Here is a 21,056-nt window from a genome sequence, read left to right as displayed (position 1 = left end):
TTAGTTTAGGGTACTGTAGTACATGCATTAAGTGTTCTGTACATTAAAGGGTAGTTTGTTAACAGTACTACGTACAACGGAAGGTTTTAAAAGTCTGAATATACATGTTAGATGTTAGATAAATAGGTAAATATGGTGTCACTACTTCGCAGATTTTCACCTATCGCGGCCGGGTCTGGAACCTATCTACCGCGATAAACGAGGGTTCACTGTAATAGCAATCATGAATCCGGATGCAAAAATCTAATCAATTCTAAGTTAAGCCATTTCTGACATATACAATTTTCATCAAAATTCATTTGTAACTTTCTGGGTCAGGCTGGCAACAAACAGACATAGGTAAAATCCCAAATTACTTCAAACTTTGTGATTTGTTCCTACACAAATGCAAACCTTCCTTTAACCCGAGAACTGCTACAAGCCTCAAGACCTACTTTCAAAGTTAATCTCCCAAGTCCAATTCCTTTCCTTCACACACACTCAAACAAAACAACGAGCGAACGAACAAACAACATAATAGTTATCACCCAAACTAAGGCAAACAACACCTTTTTTCTCTCTCGCTTCAACACTTCTATTCGAAAATTTCCTCATCTCTCCCTCCCCATTCCCTGGTGGTGGTGGTGGTGGGGGGGGGGTTTCTTCCACCCCTCACTCCTGGCACAGATACCTAAACATGGTCTTGGGCGGCTGTATGGGAGACTGCTATAAGCCTCTTCAGAGCGCAATTTTCTATCTCTTCTTGCAAATTCCCTTGTGAACTTAATTCGACTTTTATTATTTTTCTTATGATAAATCAATATTTCTGGTAGAAATTTTAATGTTTATAACTTTATTTTACCACCCCTCACTCCTGGCACAGATACCTAAACATGGTCTTGAGCGGCTGTATGGGAGACTGCTATACTGTAAGCCTCTTCAGAGCGCAATTTTAATGTTTATAACTTTATTTTACCTATATAATTATGTATAATATAAAACCTTTCCATATACGGACTTTAACTTTTTTGCAAGGGAAAAAGGCGAATTGTAATTATTTTCAGTTAAAACTGGTTTTATATTAACATATTAGAAACATAAACGATGAAAAAAAAAACATATAACAACATACATACACATACACACTAACGATATCACATCGTTATATATTGTGTAGGAAGGGAAATAAAACCTGTTTTAAATTACGACAACAATACCGAATGTTTTTGTTTTGAATATCCGCGAGTGTTTGTTTACAAAGTATAATTTTATTATAAGTAACTGAAGGGTTGTTTACAAGGAATATGAGTTACTATTATAATGTAATGTAATGTGCCTTATGTCCAAATGACTGCTTTCGTCACTGGCATACCCAAAATAAATGAGAGAGAGAGAGAGAGAGAGAGAGAGAGAGAGAGAGAGAGAGAGAGAGAGAGAGAGAGAAAGAAATGTTTTATATAGCCTGTATTCATTATTTATATCCACAATAGGAATTTTCTATATCTTTTGTATATACCGTATATACTGTATATTTTAATATGCGGTGATGCTTTTGATATACGCATTACTATATACAAATGCTTAAAAATGTCATATAAAAACCTATTGTCATTAGTCTGAACACATAGGCTAGGTCATGAGTTTATTAGTTACTAAGTTTATCTATACAAGATTCCAATAATAGTTATTATGTTTTCAATATGATATAATTATTGCTCTCTTTATGTACTTTATCCCTTTTACCCCCAAAGGACGTACTGGTACGTTTCACAAAACTCATCCCTTTACCCCCATGGACGTACCGGTACGTCCTTGCAAATAAATGTAATAAAATTTTTTTGTTCATTTTTCTTTTTATTTTTTTGAGAAAATTCAGGCATTTTCCAAGAGAATGAGACCAACCCGACCTCTCTATGACAAAAACTAAGGCTGTTAGAGCAATTTAAAAAAAATATACTGCAAAATGTGCTGGGGAAAAAATAACCCCTTGGGGGTTAAGGGTTGGAAATTTCCAAAAAGCCTGGGGGTAAAAGGGTTAAATATTATATTTTAGGTTATAACTACTATATATATATTTGTAAAAGACTATGATATTGCATTACTTTTAATCAAAATGTTCCTTCAAATATTCTAAGTTGGTTTATCAAAATTGTAAGTAAAAATATACATTCTCTCTAAATATGATATATTATTTTAAACAAATTTAAAATAATTGCAATGGTAACAATAGTCACTTTATGAATAGGGAGCCTTTGTAGGGTGACGGCCAGATCCCGTAGAAAACGGGAATATTCTGAATTGTGGCCGTCGTTCTAAAAACGATTTTGGCGGGAGAAACTAACTTAAAAAACCCACCTAACCTATGCTAAAAGCCGTATCCTTACCCAGGGGGCCTTCCACCCCCCCCCCCCTTACACAACAGTTTCCTTACCTACGAGTACGACAGGAGAAGCTAACTTAAAAAACCCACCTAACCTATGCTAAAAGCCGTGTCCTTACCCAGGGGGGCTGCCCCCCCCCCCCCGGACCCCCCCTTACACGACATATTTAAGATCCGTAGACCCTTTCCAAACGTTTTTATTCTATACACGATAACAGTCGGAGCGATAATAAGCAAATTAGGACGCTTGGCCGTAGCGCTACAAACTACCTATGAATAGATAAAGGAAAAAAATGAAGCAAATAAAGTGTTTGTAAATAGTAAATGTTACTACATCAACTAAAATTATCATTATTATTTCAGGAATAGATACAATTCTATATCATAGGATCTGCTTCCTCCGGTGCCTTAGATGACCGCGGAGGTAGCAGCAGTAGGGGATTCAGCATTATGAAGCTTCATCTGTGGTGGATAGTGTGGGAGGGTGGGCTGTGGCACCCTAGCAGTACCAGCTGAACTCGGTTGAGTCCCTGGTTAGGCTGAAGGAACATAGAGAGTAGAGGTCCCCTTTTTGTTTTGTTTCATTGTTGATGTCGGCTACCCCCCAAAATTGGGGGAAGTGCCTTTGGTATATGTATGTATGTATGTACTACTCTTTTCAACATATAGTAAAGGCTGTTTGTTAAAACCTTCATTACATAGTACGGAATGTAGTAAATAAAAATCGCTAACCTCTACCGGGCGCAAGCAGTCCCCTGATATCGTGGGTGATACCCAACATACTATCCAACCCCCCCACCCATGAAAGACAACCCAGACTCACCCATTGGTCATCACGCGAGATTCCACGTCGCGCTTTAAAATTAACTTTGATGGTTTATAACAAAATAACAAACAAGATGTAGGATAAAATATTTGGATGATATATGCACGAAGTTATTACAAAAACATTGGTAAAGTTAATGGTTAGATTCTGAAACATTGTATTTTTGTCAAGATAGCCGCACCACGGGACTGTAGTAAAATGACATTGCCGCATTTCTCGGGCTAAGTCAAAGCAAATGTTAAGCTACCTTGGGGGTGGCCTACTCACCACCCGCCAACTACTACAGTACTACCTCGTTAAAAGTTTAACCGGCCATTTCCAGCCTTGCCGAAGTCGAACGTTTGTATTGCGTGTAGGAATAAAAAAGGGTTTATGAAGCACAAAATATTCAAAGCTTTTTGAAACCTAACAAAAGATTAGAAAACAGAAAAGGGAACACAATGTTTGCTTACGGGTTGTTCAAGTCATATCCACACTACTTACAACGGCATATTCATCTAAATATGATTTTTGTTGTCCATTGGAAGATAATTCTCCATGAGAAGACTTCCCATGAACTGGAGCTTCTTTTCCAAGATGAAATCCCTAGCTTCTGTCGTTCGATATAGAGTCCTCACTTTCTTGCAGATACTCACTGCTGGCCGGGGCAGTCATACATCAAATGAGGCATCATTCACAAGGTCTGCAAAAAGAAAAAAACAATAATCAACTTACTCTCAAACCAGAATACTTCCTAATTCTGATCTTCCTCAACATGAAGAAAATCCTATCTTCAATATAAATGCATCTATAAGGTAGCAAGCCTTGTCTTTTACTTAATTCTCAGCCTAATTGCAGACTTACATATTCGTTAAGCTATTCCACAATGAAAAATAAAGTGTCTTCAAAATATGAACGTCTCGTCTAAAATCATGCACGTCCTACTCTCCAATTCCCATGAAACTTAAAGACTCATTTTCAGAGTACTGTTTTGTCTCTAACAGGCAAAACATCATAGGTAAATTCAGGTACAAAACCATAATAAAAAGTTTTTAGATTTAAACAGTGTTTTCAATAGACGCAGAAATAAAAAATTAAATATACCTATGCTGTGTAGGGACTTCTCTTTGAAGTGAGATTACAGTCATGCCTTCAGCTTCCAAATCCTGCCTTCGCGGGGTTTGTAGATAGAAAAGACCCGGTCTTTTTTCTTCCAACTAAAGAATGATGGAGTGTAAAATCTCTTCTTTTTTTTTTTCTCCAAAGGAAGACTTAAATAACTTTACGAAGGGATTTATCCGAATTGTGCGTCACAGATGCCAAAGAGACGTACATATCTCTTGAGTCGAGTGACTGCTCGAATGGTGTGAAGCTTCTTCTATGCTCCACTCGTTTTCCTCTGCTCACATGAAGATCTTGGCTGCCAATCAATAAGAAGTCTTCAGTAAAGTGCTGCCCACATTCTGTCAGTGCACCATTGCTGACGAGTTCTTTGAAGCCTAAGAAAACGTTTTATGACATCCAAGACCCTGTTAGTTGATGGTCCAGATGATATATGTCCAACCCTTAATTCAAAATTTCATAGGATAGATGGTAAGTTAACCACGGTACTGTTACCATAGAGGAGTCCAAAGATCTTTTACGTAGTTGGCCTGAAGAGTAGCCAAAACCATGAAAATTCCAAGTTGGAACAACTAAATCTGAAAAGGCACAAAAAGTTCATCCAGTGATATAAGATACACGAAAAGGGATTGCCAAAACTTGTGATAAGTCGTATTCACAACTTGACTAAACGACTAGAGTGGACAACTGCTCGATTAAGGATGACAATTTGATCCAGCCATTATATCAGGTGAACCAATTCCTCTTCTGTATCGATGACCATTCCCAGGTACTTGACTCTCATCACAGGTGCTGCGATTCAGGGCTGCTTGACAAAAAGGGACACTAGGCTAGAATGTTGTTTAAGCTCTTCCAACTGTTTCATCTCTTATCAGCCAGTCATGTTGTATTTTAAGGGCCTTAATAAACCTGGACACCCACGCTGCCACTGGCACAAAGTTATTTTGGAAGGGAAAATGAGTGTGGAACAGCCATGGGCTGGTCATACGCTTTGCTATTCTTCCATCAGCTGAGATAACAGTGGCCATGAGTAAATTGAACTCAAGAGTTGGCAGAGTTGTCCTTGCTGGAGCCAGATCCAAGTTCGGAGGGTGAACGGTTATAAATACATCCGATTAATAGCGCCACCAGCTCTGAAGCTCAGTTTTAATTCATGTTGAATAGTGATGAGACTGACTGTATCTTGAATCAAACAACGACCCCATCTCTTGAATCCAACACATCTGAAAAAAATTTAGACAATTAATAATCTTTCATATCATTGTATTCCAAACTTTTAATGTTATTATCTAAGTACTAAGATATGAGTTAGAATTTTTAAGACAATTTAAACAATTTTTATTCACGCATTTGACTTTATGAATGAATTTAATGACACTAGTAATACAGAGGGGCACCTGGGAGATCACTGTATACTTATGTTGTGCAAATCTCTGGCAAAATTTATAACAATATACTTGAAGACAATTAACATTACTGGGGGACATTTCCACATCAGAATGCTTTCCACAGCATACTAGATATAGAAACACTGTTTAAAGGGGGGTCAGAGAAGGGGAAGTCACACAAGTTGAATTAACCGTTTCAATTTTAATTCAGGAAGTGGCATGTTTTTGTTCAGCTGAACTACTTTCCTCTTGGTAAGGGTAGAAGAGACTCTTTAGCTATGGTAAGCAGCTCTTCTAGAAGGACACTCCAAAATCAAACCATTGTTCTTTAGTCTTGGGTAGTGCCACAGCCTCTGTACCATGGTCTTCCACTGTCTTGGGTTAGAGTTCTCTTGCTTGAGGGTAAACTCGGGCATACTATTCTATCTCATTTCTCTTCCTCTTTTGTTAAAGTTTTCATAGTTTATATTGGAAATATTTATTTAAATTTTACTATTATTAAATACTGTATTTCATTTTTCCTTGTTTCCTTTCTTTACTGGGCTATTTTCCCTGTTGCGGGCCCTGGGCTTATAGCATCTTGCTTTTCCAACCAAGGTTGTAGCCTAGCAAATAATAATAATAACTCATATTACAGACAACAAAAACCTGAAGGCTATTTGAAACTGAATTCCATATAATACTATATAAACTGAATCAGGATACAATATAGTACTTATCTTGGCATGAGAGAAAACCATTCTCATCTTGGGGCTTAGGATCAAAGACCGCTGCTCATCAAGCTCGGCTTCCTGTTCGCGTAATATGGTTATTCTTTGCTTGTAGAAATCTGGAATTAAAAAAAGAATAATTAAAATATGCTCTGAATGCTCAAGTAAAGCAAGCTTTGAATTTTCCTTTCAAAATGTTATTTTTATTAATAAAATAAATTTTTGAATATACTTACCCGATAATCATGTAGCTGTCAACTCCGTTGCCCGACAGAATTCTATGGAGGGATACGCCAGCTATCACAATACTAGAAGGGGGTGTATTTACCAGCGCCACCTGTGGCCAGGTACTCAAGTACTTCTTGTTGACACCTCCTCAATTATTCCTCGGTCCACTGGTTCTCTATGGGGAGGAAGGGAGGGTCGATTAAATCATGATTATCGGGTAAGTATATTCAAAAATTTATTTTATTAATAAAAATAACATTTTTCAATATTAAACTTACCCGATAATCATGTAGCTGATTCACACCCAGGGGGGTGGGTGAAAACCAGTGTACAAGATTAAAGGATAGCTAAGTATCCCATATTTCATATAATCAGTTATCCACAATAACAATGAAATAATAAGTACCTGGTAAGGAAGTCGACTTGAACCGTTGCTCTGCCTTTAATAAGATCGTCTTCCTTACTGAGCGCAGCGTTCCTCTTGGGAGGCTGAATCAACTCAAAGGTGCTAAAGTATACAGGGCTGCAACCCATACTAAAGGACCTCATCACAACCTTTAACCTTGGCGCTTCTCAAGAAAGAATTGACCACCCGCCAAATCAACAAGGATGTGGAAGGCTTCTTAGCCGACCGTACAACCCATAAAAAGTATTCAAGAGAAAGGTTAAAAAGTTATGGGATTATGGGAATGTAGTGGCTGAGCCCTCGCCTACTACTGCATTCGTTGCTACGAATAGACCCAGGGTGTAGCAGTACTCGTAAAGAGACTGGACATCTTTGAGATAGAATGATGCGAACACTGACTTGTTTCTCCAATAGGTTGCATCCATAACACTCTGCAGAGAACGGTTCTGTTTGAAGGCCACTGAAGTAGCCACAGCTCTCACTTCATGTGTCCTTACCTTCAGCAAAGCAAGGTCTTCTTCCTTCAGATGAGAATTTGCTTCTCTAATCAGAAGCCTGATGTAGTAAGAAACTGAGTTCTTAGACATTGGTAGAGAAGGCTTCTTGATAGCACACCATAAGGCTTCTGATTGTCCTCGTAATGGTTTTGACCTTTAGATAGTACTTAAGAGCTCTAACTGGGCAAAGTACTCTCTCCAGTTCGTTCCCCACCATGTTGGACAGGCTTGGGATCTCGAACGACTTAGGCCAAGGACGGGAAGGAAGCTCGTTTTTAGCCAAAAAACCGAGCTGTAAGGAACATGTAGCCGTTTCAGATGTGAAACCTATGTTCCTGCTGAAGGCGTGGATCTCACTTACTCTTTTACCTGTTGCTAAGCACACGAGGAAAAGAGTTTTTTAATGTGAGGTCCTTAAAAGAGGCTGATTGGAGCGGTTCAAATCCTGATGACATAGGGAACCTTAGGACCACGTCTAGATTCCAGCCTGGAGTGGACAACCGACGTTCCTTTGAGGTCTCAAAAGACCTAAGGAGGTCCTGTAGATCTTTGTTGGAGGAAAGATCCAAGCCTCTGTGGCGGAAAACCGCTGCCAACAAACTTCTGTAACCCTTGATCGTAGGAGCTGATAGGGAGCTTACGTTCCTTAGATGTAACAGGAAGTCAGCAATCTGGGTTACATTGGTACTGGTTGAGGAAAACTGTATTGGCCTTGCACCAGCTTCGGAAGACTTCCCATAAAGACTGATAGACTCTGAGAGTGGATGTCGTCCTTGCTCTGGCAATCGCTCTGGCTGTCTCCTTCGAAAAGCCTCTAGCTCTTGAGAGTCTTTCGATAGTCTGAAGGCAGTCAGACGAAGAGCGTGGAGGTTGGGAGTACCTTCTTTACGTGAGGTTGACGCAGAAGGTCCACTCTAGGAGGAAGAGTCCTGGGAACGTCGACCAGCCATTGCAGTACCTCAGTGAAACATTCTCTCGCGGGCCAGAGGGGAGCAACCAACGTCAGCCGTGTCCCTTTGTGAGAGGCGAACTTCTGAAGTACCCTGTTGACAATCTTGAACGGCGGGAATGCATACAGGTTGAGATGGGACCAATCCAGCAGAAAGGCATCCACGCGAACTGCTGCTGGGTCTGGAATCGGAGAACAATACAAGAGGAGCCTCTTGGTCATCGAGGTAGCGAATAGATCTATGGTTGGCTGATCCCACAGGGCCCAAAGTCTGCTGCAAACATTCTTGTGAAGGGTCCACTCTGTGGGGAAGACCTGACCCTTCCGGCTGAGGCGATCTGCCATGACATTCATATCGCCCTGAATGAGCCTCGTTACCAGCGTGAGCTTTCGATCTTTTGACCAAATGAGGAGGTCCCTTGCGATCTCGAACAACTTCCTCGAATGAGTCCCTCCCTGCTTGGAGATGTAAGCCAAGGCTGTGGTGTAGTCGGAGTTCACCTCCACCACCTTGTTAAGCTGGAGGGACTTGAAGTTTATCAAGGCCAAATGAACTGCCAACAACTCCTTGCAATAGATGTGAAGTGTCCTTTGCTCCTGATTCCATGTTCCCGAGCATTCCTGTCCGTCCAGTGTCGCACCCCAGCCCGTGTCCGATGCGTCCGAGAAGAGACGGTGGTCGGAGGACTGAACAGCCAATGGTAGACCTTCCTTGAGAAGAATGCTGTTCTTCCACCACGTTAGAGTAGACCTCATCTCTTCGGAAACAGGAACTGAGCCCGTCTCTAGCGTCATGTCCTTTATCCAGTGAGCAGCTAGATGATACTGAAGGGGGCGGAGGTGGAGTCTCCCTAACTCGATGAACAGGGCCAGCGATGAAAGTGTCCCTGTTAGACTCATCCACTGCCTGACTAAGCATCGGTTCCTTCTCAGCATGCTCTGGATGCATTCTAGGGCTTGGAAGATCCTTGGGGCCGACGGACAAGTCCGAAAAGCTCGACTCTGAAGATCCATACCCAAGGAGACAATGGTCTGGGATGGAACGAGCTGAGACTCCTCAAAATTGACCAGGAGGCCCAGTTCCTTGGTCAGATCCATAGTCCATTTGAAAATCTCCAGACAGCGACGACTTGAGGGAGCTCTTAAAAGCCAGTCGTCTGACGGAGCCGGACACAAGATCATGATACTGCTGCACAGTCTGTAAACTGTCAATCATGGGCAAGCGAGGAAGTACAGTGACAACCCGAATCTGTCTAGACTGTCTGGGTCGTACAGACAACTCCTTAACGGGTTGCTGAGGTTGCCCACTGCGTCACAACAAGTCCCTTCTGTTGGTTGTTGAACGTCTTCCCCGTGACACATTGACTCCGTAAACAAAAAATCCTCTAACAAGGACTAAGCTTGGACTGCATGTCATGCAACACAGCTCAAGGTCTATGGGAGCAGGTGTGGTAACAGACGGGATTAGCGGCTGAAGTGTAACCATTACCTTCCCTGTAAGCATGTTATGCTTAAATAAAAGTCCATAAGAGGTTATGCAGCTAAAGGCTCCCTCCAAATGACAGAGTCCTCAAGGGAATATCAGAAGGAGGGAGAAAAGAACTTTCTCATCTACAGGGACCTTATCCTAGAAAAGCTAAGTTCTCTGAGTGAGGGTTCACTGGTGCAAAGCAGCAGACTAGAAGGCAACGTTATGAAACTGCTTGACAGTCTAGTGAGTTGGCAACAACCCAAGATGTGTTGAGAAGCATGCGGTAAGGTATGCAGAGCATGATGTATGCAGAGTATGCTGTATGCAGAGCATGCTGAATGCAGAGCATGCTGTATGCAGAGCATGTTGTATGCAGAGCATGCTGAATGCAGAGCATGCTGAAAGCTGAGCATGTAGGAAGTAGAGCCTGCTGTAAGCAGAGCCTGCTGAAAGGAAAGCAGAGCGTGTGCATGGCGTTTAACATTTCTCAGAAATTCCATGACCAGTGCTAGAGTGCTTAATGCATGCTTGCATGGGGTTTAAACCATGGTATGCTGAACAGCAGAGTCAGAACGAGCTGGAACAACAACAGAGGTTTCCTCAACTTGAGGGAAAACCTGAGGTTCAGACTGCATAGGCTGAACAACAGACGGAGCAGAAGGCAGGTGCAAGGGTGAAGGAGGTTGACTCCTAGCAAGAGTTGCACCCAAGGATTGTACCAGCTGAGCGGAGGACGGAGGCGGAGTAGTCCGTTCCTGTACCTGAGTGAAGGTTGAGGCTGCGCAGAACAAGGTAAAGTTCTAGCAAGCTGAGGCTCCTGAGGCGCAAGTGCATGGTGTAGATGAGCTTGCCTAGATGAGGGTTGAACTCGGTGCAGCGCTGGTTGAGCAGACAGACTCACGGAGGGGAGAGGTTGTTGTACCCCAACCGAGAGTTGCACCACTGGAGGAGCAGCAAGGGGAGGAGGAGGAAGAGTGTAACTCTCCTGATCCCAAAGCAAGGGTTGCCTTAAAGAAGGCTGAGGCTGAACAACACTGTGAACAGCAAACTCCGAAAGTGGTTCAACATCGTACGCCTGGCAGAAGGAGCTGCGACTGGGTGCAGCGAGTGCAGGCGGGTGCAGCACAGGCTGAACGGGTGCAGGAGGTTGGTGCACCACCGGTGCAGGCGGGTGCAGCATAGGCTGAACGGGTGCAGGAGGTTGGTGCACCACCGGTGCAGGCGGGTGCAGCACAGGCTGAACGGGTGCAGGAGGTTGGTGCACCACCGGTGCAGGCGGGTGCAGCACAGGCTGAACGGGTGCAGGAGGTTGGTGCACCACAGGTGCAGGAGGTGCAACACTCTCAGCACGACACTCACGCATCAAGTCCGAAAGCTGTGCTTGCATGGACTGTAGTAGAGTCCACAACATCATACGCCTGGCAGATGGTACTGTGATCAGGCGGAGCGAGTGTAGGAGGAGGGAGTGTAGGCGGAGGCGGTGGAGCAACACTCTCAGCCCGACACTCACTCATCAAGTCCGAAAACTGTGCTTGCATGGACTGTAGTAGAGTTCACAACATCGTACGCCTGGCAGATGGTGCTGCGACCAGGCGGAGCAGGTGCAGGCTGGGCGAGCACAGGTGCAGCGAGAACAGGTGGAGGGAGTGCAGGCGGTGCAACACTCTCAGCCCGACACTCACGCATCAAGACCGAAAGTTGTGACTGTATGGACTGCAGTAGAGTTAACTTGGGGTCGGCAGACACTAAGTTCTGCTGAGGTAAAGCCTTAACAGCAGAGATCTGTTGTGGCAGAACCTTACTCCTCTAAGTCGGAGTGTAATCAACTGATGACTTAGGAGAGTCAGAGCTAACCCAACGACTGCATTCGGGTTGTGAACTTTAACTTCGTACGTCTGGCATAGGTCTGGACTTAACGTTTAAGAAGTCTTGAGACCTGAGACCAGCGTTACTCTGCCTTTATTTTCTCCCCTAATCTCTTCTGCAGACGAGCAAAAAAAAAAGGGCTCAATCGTCTGCGGGTGGGAGTGACGGTCTCGGTAAGACACGCCCACAACCACCGAGAATACTTCTGTGCGCCGATCAAGGCCTGCTGAACCCTTATGCCCTTCGACATTGCTTCTCCCCTGGGCTTGGGAGCTTGCAAGAGGTCCCGGACTGGGAGGACGACTGGCGCGCACAAAAGTACCCTCACGCACTAATCACTTATCACTTTGATTTCTGTTTGCACTTATTTCACTGAACTCGAAACTTAAGTGGTTTGTACCTGAAATACGCAATTCTATCCTTTCTCAAAGTTAGTAATTGCGAAAACAGAATTACAATGTAACAGAAAAATCTAATGAAAGATAAATCAGTGGTTGGAAAGAGACTAAACACTAGATCACTCTAGAAACGTTTAGTTTCTTCCCCTAAAGAGACTAGGGAGAAGAGCAAAAATCGATAATGACGTTACTCGTACGCCTGGCAGGCTTGAATGAAACGTTTATCCTCTTTCTCCCTCCGTCTCTATCTCTCTCTCTCTCTCTCTTGACTTAGAACCTGAGAGAAGAGCCCAATCATATATATCGTTAAAACATATTATTGTTAAAGGAAAAAACTGAAAAGTTCCTTTATTAGGATCAAAACCATTAAGTTAAGAAAGAATGAACAAAACGCTACTCTTACTGCAACGTGAAACCGTGAACATTCTTTCTCTATCGTAACGATAGAGTGCAAGTTGAACGTTCTGAACGTCAACAACTGCAGAGACAAAACAAAACGTTAGTTCAGCTTTGAAAACAGTACGAGACTGTCAAAGAAAATCTTTCAAACTCTGTGGCGGAAATAGCATAATATGTTAACAGGTAAAACCGAAATGACGGGCTCAAAGTTTATTAACTTCGGTAAAAGACCGCCTACTATTAGGAAGGTCGAATATAAACAAATATAAAAATTAATTTTAATGAGTTTATAATAAAAGGAAGTTAATCGAAGAGGCCTATAAGAGGCGGAGAGATATAAAATAAATCTATAACTTTGTTAAGCAAAATTAAGAAAGAGAGTCTATACTCTCTTAGACACCAACACTTCCGTCTAAGGGAAGGGTCGGCCATTGAAAGGTGAACGAGAGTTCATACTCTCTCGTCACCAAAATTAATCAAATTAATTCCAAAAGCTAACTAAGCTAATATAGAAGTTTTCCAGTAAAGCGACAGCCGAAATCAAAGAGAAATACTTCACCAAAGTCGTGAAAATACTCCAAGAACATAAGCGTATCCCAGAACGTCTTGCCGGAAGCACGACAGAGGAATAATTGAGGAGGTGTCAACAAGAAGTACTTGAGTACCTGGCCACAGGTGGCGCTGGTAAATACACCCCCTTCTAGTATTGTGATAGCTGGCGTATCCCTCCATAGAATTCTGTCGGGCAACGGAGTTGACAGCTACATGATTATCGGGTAAGTTTAATATTGAAAAATGAACTAGTATTAGCTATTGATTACATTTGCAAGTTTAGACTTTTACCTAGCCCTCAGTTAATCTCATCTAAGCTATGCAAACTAGTTTTGAACAGATAGATAAAAAAACTAAAGAATTGAAAACAAGACCAAAAATTCAGGGGATATAATTTACAAACTCAGTATTAGTAACCCAAATATGAAAGAAAATGAATAACTACGCAATACTGTATTCCAACTGATACAAAAAAAGAAATGTAAATTTTTTTTAAAAAGTATGATGTATTTTTCCTAACCTGAGACCTGAGACCTTTAATAGAGACATAGCATCAGCTAGCACAACGTGTCTCCTAGATGATAGCAGGAGTGCTACTATAGGACCTGAGATGTCGCCTGTTCTAACTCTCATTGCTCAAACAAGTGTGTTAACCCTTTTACCCCCAAAGGACGTACTGGTACGTTTCACAAAAGCCATCCCTTTACCCCCATGGACGTACCGGTACGTCCTTGCAAAAAAATGCTATAAAAATTATTTTTTCCCTATTTTTGATCATTTCTTGAAAAAAATCAGGCATTTTCCAAGAGAATGAGACCAACTTGACCTCTCTATGACAAAAATTAAGGCTGTTAGAGCAATTTAAAAAAAAATATACTGCAATATGTGTTTGAAAAAAAATAACCCGGGGTTAATGGTTGGAAATTTCCAAATAGCCTGGGGGTTAAAGGGTTAAGATCTCATGTCCCGGGCTGGACTCTGAGCGCAGGAAGATCTAGTTCGGGAAACGTTCTCAGCGCATCCAAAGAATTAGAGTTGGAAGATCTCTGGACTGGGAGCACTGGGAAGAAACAGATAAGTGGAGACCAGTGCATTTGTTCTCTGGCGACTCAAGGTAATTTTCACCTTAAGAATGAGCATGAATTCCGTTCATGTGGCTTTAAATACTGTGGTTTCCGAGGTAGTGGTTTCAAATTGCAAGGCCTCCAATCATGTTTTCAAATCACGTGGTTTAAAATCGCATGGTTTTCAATTTCTCTTCCTCTTGTTTTGTTAAAGTTTTTTTTTATAGTTTATATAGGAAATATTTATTCTAATATTACTGTTCTTAAAATATTTTACTTTCCCTTGTTTCCTTTCCTCACTGGGCTATTTTCCCTGTTTGAGCCCTTCGGCTTATAGCATCCTGCTTTTCGAACTAGGGTTGTAGCTTAGAAATTAATAATAATAAAAATAATAATAATAATAATTTTGGTGTTCCCACACCTCGGTGCGTTTGTAAGGCAGTAGGATGAGCTTAACCGAAATCTCAACTTCCCATCACACCCAGCAGCCTCGCCTCCACGCCCAAAGTCAAACTGCCGCCGTTTTCTCAACACAACACCGCTTCCTGGTTCCTGAGAGCAGACGTACTCTTCCGAGTCGCTAGGCTCAGCGACTCCTGCGCCAAGGCCGACATCGTTCTCACCTCCATCCCAGAGGAGGTATTCGACAACATTTCCCCATGGCTCGACGCCCAGGCTGGCCAAGTTTCCTACGACGACCTGAGAACGAAACTAATCGGTATCTACTCACTCTCCGTTTCAGCAAGGGCACAGAAAGTCCTGGATCTCGCCGGCAAACCCATGGGTGACACCTCTCCTGTCGAGGCGTGGGACGAGTTGAGCGGCCTGCTAATGCTTCCCGAGACCAACAGCAACGGCTGATGGCGCGAGATTAGCCTATCTCGCGAGATTTTCCTTTGACGCCTGCCGCAAGACGTAAGGGCCCAATTGACGGACGCCGACACACTTCCGATGAACGAACTCCCGTCGAAGGCTCAGAAGCTCCGCGAGGCCTCCAAAGCATCCCACCTCGGGGCATCATCAGTATCATCTTCGTTCTCCTCCTTCAGCTGCTCTTCCATAGACTCTTCAGCAAAGCTTCCTGACGACGAGGACGAGATCAACGCTCTGGCAAGGAGGAAACCACCACAACCGACACGTCCGAGCCCTAGGCCTAATCCAGCGTGGTGTTTCTACCATCAGCAGTTCAGCAGCGACGGCAAGAAATGTGGGGCACCATGCAATTTCCTAGATGACGCCAGAAGAAACCACCTACCACCATCGCAGCTGCAGGAAACCAAAGCAAGAATAGTTTCTATATCCTCGACACCGTCTCCAACCATAGACTCATGGTCGACACCGGCGCTATGCAGTCAACGTTCCCTCCGTCACAAGCCGACCTAGACCGTGGTCCCAGCAAAGACGCCCCCTCGCTCGTCGCCGCCAACGCGTCTGCCATGCGGTGTTATGGGACTAGGGTCCTCAGGATATCTATCATGGGCCGTTCGTATTCCTGGCCCTTCGCCATCGCTGACGTCAGTCAGATTTCCTCGCTCCCCACGGACTACTCGTCGACGTTGCTGGGAAACGCCTCATCGACACAGGAACCTACCAGTCCTGCGCCCTAAGAGCCGGCCCTGCCACAATGTCCGTATCTGCTGTTAAGACGCAGCCCTATGCCGACCTTCTGCAAGAATTTCCTGACGTTTTCAAGCCTCAGCTCTGCCAATCGCCGGGATCCCCCTCCAAGCACGGGATCTACCACCACATCACGACGACGGGACCTCCTACACACGCCAAATTCCGCCGCCTCCCGCCCCAGAAGCTGAGGGACGCCAAACGCGCCTTTGAGGACATGGAACGCATGGGTATCTGTAAGAAAGCATCGAGCCCCTGGGCATCTCCCCTACATATGGTAAAGAAGCCTGACGGGACCTGGAGACCTTGCGGCGACTACAGGCGCCTCAACCTCCTCACAACACCCGACCACTACCCTCTGCCCAACATGCAAGACCTGACGAATGCGTTGCATGGTGCGAAATACTTCACCAAGATGGACCTTCTCAAGTCTTACTTCCAGGTCCCCGAATTTCCAGAGGACATTCCGAAAACTGCCATTGTGACACCATTCGGATCCTACACCTTCGCATACTCAACCTTCGGTCTACGCAATGCGGGGGCGACCTTCCAACGCCTAATGGATAGCATCCTGGGTGACCTACCATTCTGCGTCTGCTATGTCGACGACATCCTGATATTCTCAAGGACCAAGGAAGAACACCAGAGGCAAGTCTGCGCCGTCCTCAAACGCTTGCAGGAGAATGGCCTGGTTGTACGTTTCGACAAATGCACGTTCGGCGCCGAAGGAGTGGATTTTCTCGGTCATCGCGTGTCCTCGAGTGGGGTAAAACCCATGACAACCAAGGTGGACGTCATCAGAAAGTTCCCGATACCTACGACCACCCGCCAACTTTAGGAGTTCCTGGGGATGGTCAATTACTACAGGCGCATCATCCCCAACATCGCACAGACCCTGATACCCCTCGATGAAGTCCTGAAGGGAAAGGCGAAGAAACTTGAGTGGGGTTCCCCACAACAACACGCATTCACCCGGACAAAGGACGCCCTCGCAAACGCCACCACCCTGGCTTGCTTCGACGACAACGCCCCTCTGCGACTGACGACCGACGCCAGCAACGTCGCCTGTGGGGCTGTGCTGGAACAGCTCGTCGATGGTTCTCCTTCACCATTGGCATTCTTCAGCAGAAAACTGAAACCCGCTGAAACAAGATACAGCACCCTCGACAGGGAGCTCCTCGCCGTCTACCTCGCCGTCCGCCACTTCAGGCACATTCTGGAGGGCACACCCTTCACCATCGCGACGGACCATCAACCCCTCGTACACACCTTCACAAAATCGACAGACGCATGGTCCTCCCGACAACAACGTCATCTCGCAGCAATCGCCGAATTCGGATGCACCATAAGCTACGTTCCCAGAAAGAAAAACCCAGTCGCAGACGCCCTTTCAAGGATTGAAATCGACACAATCCACCTGAGAATTGACTACGCCAACCTCTCATCCGAGCAGCGCATCAACCTAGAGGCACAGAATCACCTGTGCTCAAGATAACTGCAATTCCCCTCGGGCCGGCAGGAGTAACTATCCTCTGCGACACCAGCACCGGCCACCCACGTCCCTGGATTCTGGCTTCCTGCAGAAGAAAACTATTCGACTTCATCCATGGACTTTCACACCCCTCGGGACGCACCACTGCTCGCCTCCTATCTGAAAAGTTCATCTGGCCAGGGATCAAAAACGACGCCCGGGAATGGGCGAAGACATGCATCAATTGGCAGATGAGCAAGATCGGCCATCACACCAAATCGGGGATAGGTGATTTTCCCCAACCGAAAAGACGTTTCGGTCACATCCACATCGACGTCGTGGGACCTTTGCCGCCTTCGGAATCTGCTCGCTACCTGCTGACAATCATCGATCGCTCCACGAGGTGGTTGGAAGCATTACCGATGACCGAAGCCCTTTTGTCGAGCTGGGTGAGCAGATTTGGCATTCCTGATGACATCACGACGGACAGAGGCCCCGCTTTCCTGTCAGAGATATGGCTCACTCTGGCAAACCTGATGGGAACGACACTCCACAGCACCACAGCATACAACTCCGCAGCAAACGACATGGTCGAACAAACTCATCGCGCCCTCGAGACGTCCCTGATGGCGAGCTGCACCGACGGAGACTGGAAATCACGACTTCCTTGGGTACTTCTCGGCCTTCGCACCGCCCCTCGCGCAGAAGGCGAGCCATCGCCCGCTGAAAAGGTTTACGGAGAGGCAATCGCAGTTCCCAGCGAATTCTTTCCCACATCAACCGACAACACGCCGCTGGATCATCTTAGGGACATCGCCAGGAAGTTCAGGCCATGTCTTAAAACTTACCAGGACAGAACTAAGCATTTCAAGCCGAGGAACCTGGACGACTGTGGCTATGTTTTCGTCCGTGTCGACACCCATCGACAGCCGCTAACGAGACCCTATCGAGGCCCCTACCAAGTAATCAAGAAAATTACGAAAGCCTTCCTTCTCGACGTGCATGGCCAAGAGGACTGGGTCTCAATAGACCGAGTGAAACCGGCGTTTCTCGAAGGAAGCGACACTGCCTCCGCGGGACCTGGCAGATCCAGAGTGCCACCTCAAAACAAGGCACCCAATGAGAAGAAAAGCAACAAACGACGACGAGAGGTAGCGATCCATACGCCGACCACCGACGCGCCCTTCGTTCAAGAACAAGAGGAACCCTCCGGCGCCCGAAACGATACGAAGACTAACCTCATCAGCCTTCTACGCCGCCTGATGTCTTGGGGGGGAGTACTTATAAGGACATCGCTCCCTCCGTCGTCCAGCATTCTCATCGAATTCTCCATTTCATTTAAATTCTCCTTTCGCCCCACTGTGGCTAACTGTATATATTTGTTCCGCTCCCTCAGAGCTACAATTTCATGTATTTATCATTTCACTACATATTTCTATTGATTTGTATTTCAAGCATTTGTACGTGTGAAAAAACATGACAAATTCGAAGATAATTTGTATTTTTCCTAACCATACAAACCTTAGCTATTTACAAAGGGTTATTACTTTTAGCGTAGCTGAAATGGCGAGCCATTAGAATTTAACGAGGGTGTATTACCCCCGCGCTAGTTAGCGGGGGGGTAGGGGAGTGGTAGCTAGCTACCCCTCCTCCCCCTCACACACAGGTGAATACTCACTTTCACTTAGAGGTAGGACTTGTCTTGGGGGACAGGGCTGGCGGGCAAATATGTGTAAATAGCTAAGGTTTGTATGGTTAGGAAAAATACAAATTATCTTCGAATTTGTCATTTGTTCCGTAACCGAAATACAAACCACGCTATTTACAAAGGGTGACTTATCCCTTAGGAAGGGTGGAAAGTCCCCAGCCATACTGGCTTTGGCTTTACCCGGGGACTCAGAATCCGAGTGAGTCGCACTCGAGAAAAGGAGTCCCTGCTCCTCACAAGTTCCTTGCACCGCAAGAAACCATGTGGCCTACGTAAGCTTGTGTGTGAAGGAAGAAGTGTGACACGTCTTAGGCAGTTGACCTGGAGTTCCAGAAGGAACTCTGGGTTAGGACGTTCCCAATACCACCTCGTCAGGGTATGGGGGACGCGACAGTATTGACTCAATACTCGGAACACAAGGAAGCATGGTTTACCTGCAGAGGTTCGAGGTCAGCTATGCAGAGACCAGGATGCTGCTTCCCCGTAGAGGGGATGATGAAGAAAGAAGTAAGGGCCAGACATACTTCTTTCGTTCATGCAGACTAAAACCTGATAACAATGCCCTCAACCTTCTGCTACCTGTCCAAAAAGGAGCCTGAGGTTAGACCAGCTGTTGTGTAGCCACCACAGAGCGATAGAAAACGTATCGAGACTCCTGTGGGTCACGCCCTGCAGGAAGCGGGCTGCGAAGGTCATCAGACGCTTCCAGACTCCAGCTTGTAGCACCTGCGTCACAGAGTAGTATTACTCGAAGGCGAGGGACGTTGCGATGTATCCAACATCGTGCTGTAGGGCGACGTGACGGGGGAGGGTCTGAAGACAGGTCGAGATGAATGTCCTTGAGTCCGGGCTGAAGAGGTATACTGGTGACTCTCCCCCCATGTCCTCCTTGTGTTCCCAAATCGGCTGCAACTGAGGCCAAACTGCAGCTGTTCCCAGCGCTAACCTCTCGATTCCTGTACTGGCAAGAAAGAGAAGGTCTTGGGACATCAGACACAGAATGGAGACTCAAAATCTTGAATGAATCGGACCGAAGGGTCGGGACCCTCAGATTCTGAGTCTAGCCAACAACTCAGGAGCGAGCCTGAATGTTGCCTTCCCCTCTTCCTTAGAAAGGGGGGGAGTAGTAAGAGACCAAGAAGATTGCTTACACACTGGCCGTGGCCAGAGTGAGCAGAAGACCCAAGGCGGAATACAATCCGAGGCCTGTCGTAAAAGGGTCTTGAGAAGATCTCTTAAAGGACTAAAAGTCCGAGCCATGCTCCAAGTTGGAGGTCTTCCTCCGACTAGGGCAGGGACGATCGTAGCTTCGCATGAGCGAGGATAGATCCAGCGGGCAGGAAAAAAGTTATTCCTTTAAGCCTGAAGGTCAGGGAAAGGCTGAGCGACAGGCTTCATTGCCAAGAGCGGAAAGGAGTTTCCTCCCGCCGAAAGGCAATAAGACCGTTATTGCTGGAGAAGAGGCCTCACGGGAAGAGGTATATCTCCCACGGCACCAACCACCTTAGACTCCTCACTTTGCCTGGGAGACCCCTGTGGATGACTATCGCAGATGACGCGACCTCCGTACCGCGACTGTAGCGGGTTGTCTCTTCTAGAGGAGGAAGCGTAGTGTCTCCAGGCATGAAGCCGAAGCGACGCCCCGGTTCGGGAGAGATGTCGCAGTGTGGTTGCTTGAGTAGTCTGCGCCGTGGGAGAAGCTCTCCCGGGAGTTCCGTCAGGGGAAGCAGAGGGTCCAGAAACCGTTCTGCGCATAGTCCCAGTGGAGCTCTCCCATTGAAAGGTTGACAGACAACCTGGTTTTGTTGAGACCCATTGTCCGCAGACAAAAAGGAGGGAAGACGCAGGCGTCGAAGTTGTCCCACCATCACCGGAATGCATCTTGCCAGAGTCTCGGGGTCTGAGACTGGGGGGAAAACTAGCGGAAGCTTGAGGTTCCAAGCTGTCGCGATCAGGTCCCCCAGACCAGCACTTGCTGGTTACCCAAGGTCAAAGACCCCTAGGTACACTCTCTCTATGAGGCTCTGCTCGAATAGTCTGAGAGAA

General features: G+C 45.6%; 1 long non-coding RNA gene across 2 annotated transcripts in view; it reads right to left on the bottom strand.

Moving 5' to 3' along the window:
- The window catches only part of LOC137636144 (uncharacterized), a 47,687-nt gene that overhangs the window by 8,354 nt on the left and 18,277 nt on the right, over positions 1-21,056 (bottom strand). Inside the window, exons 2-3 of one of the 2 annotated variants that reach the window (XR_011042958.1) lie at positions 4,269-5,509; positions 3,669-3,867 (exon numbers count right to left, since the gene is read on the bottom strand). This is a non-coding gene — a long non-coding RNA (uncharacterized lncRNA). Of the gene's footprint in view, positions 1-3,668; positions 3,868-4,268; positions 6,489-21,056 lie in introns of those variants that run through there. The other variant, XR_011042957.1, reaches the window with a different exon arrangement.

Source organism: Palaemon carinicauda, unplaced genomic scaffold, assembly GCF_036898095.1.
Source record: "Palaemon carinicauda isolate YSFRI2023 unplaced genomic scaffold, ASM3689809v2 scaffold24, whole genome shotgun sequence".
In the NCBI taxonomy this organism is placed as follows: Eukaryota; Metazoa; Arthropoda; class Malacostraca; order Decapoda; family Palaemonidae; genus Palaemon; species Palaemon carinicauda.
Note: the sequence above shows the minus strand (reverse complement) of the source record. Positions and strands in the feature narration are given on the sequence as shown.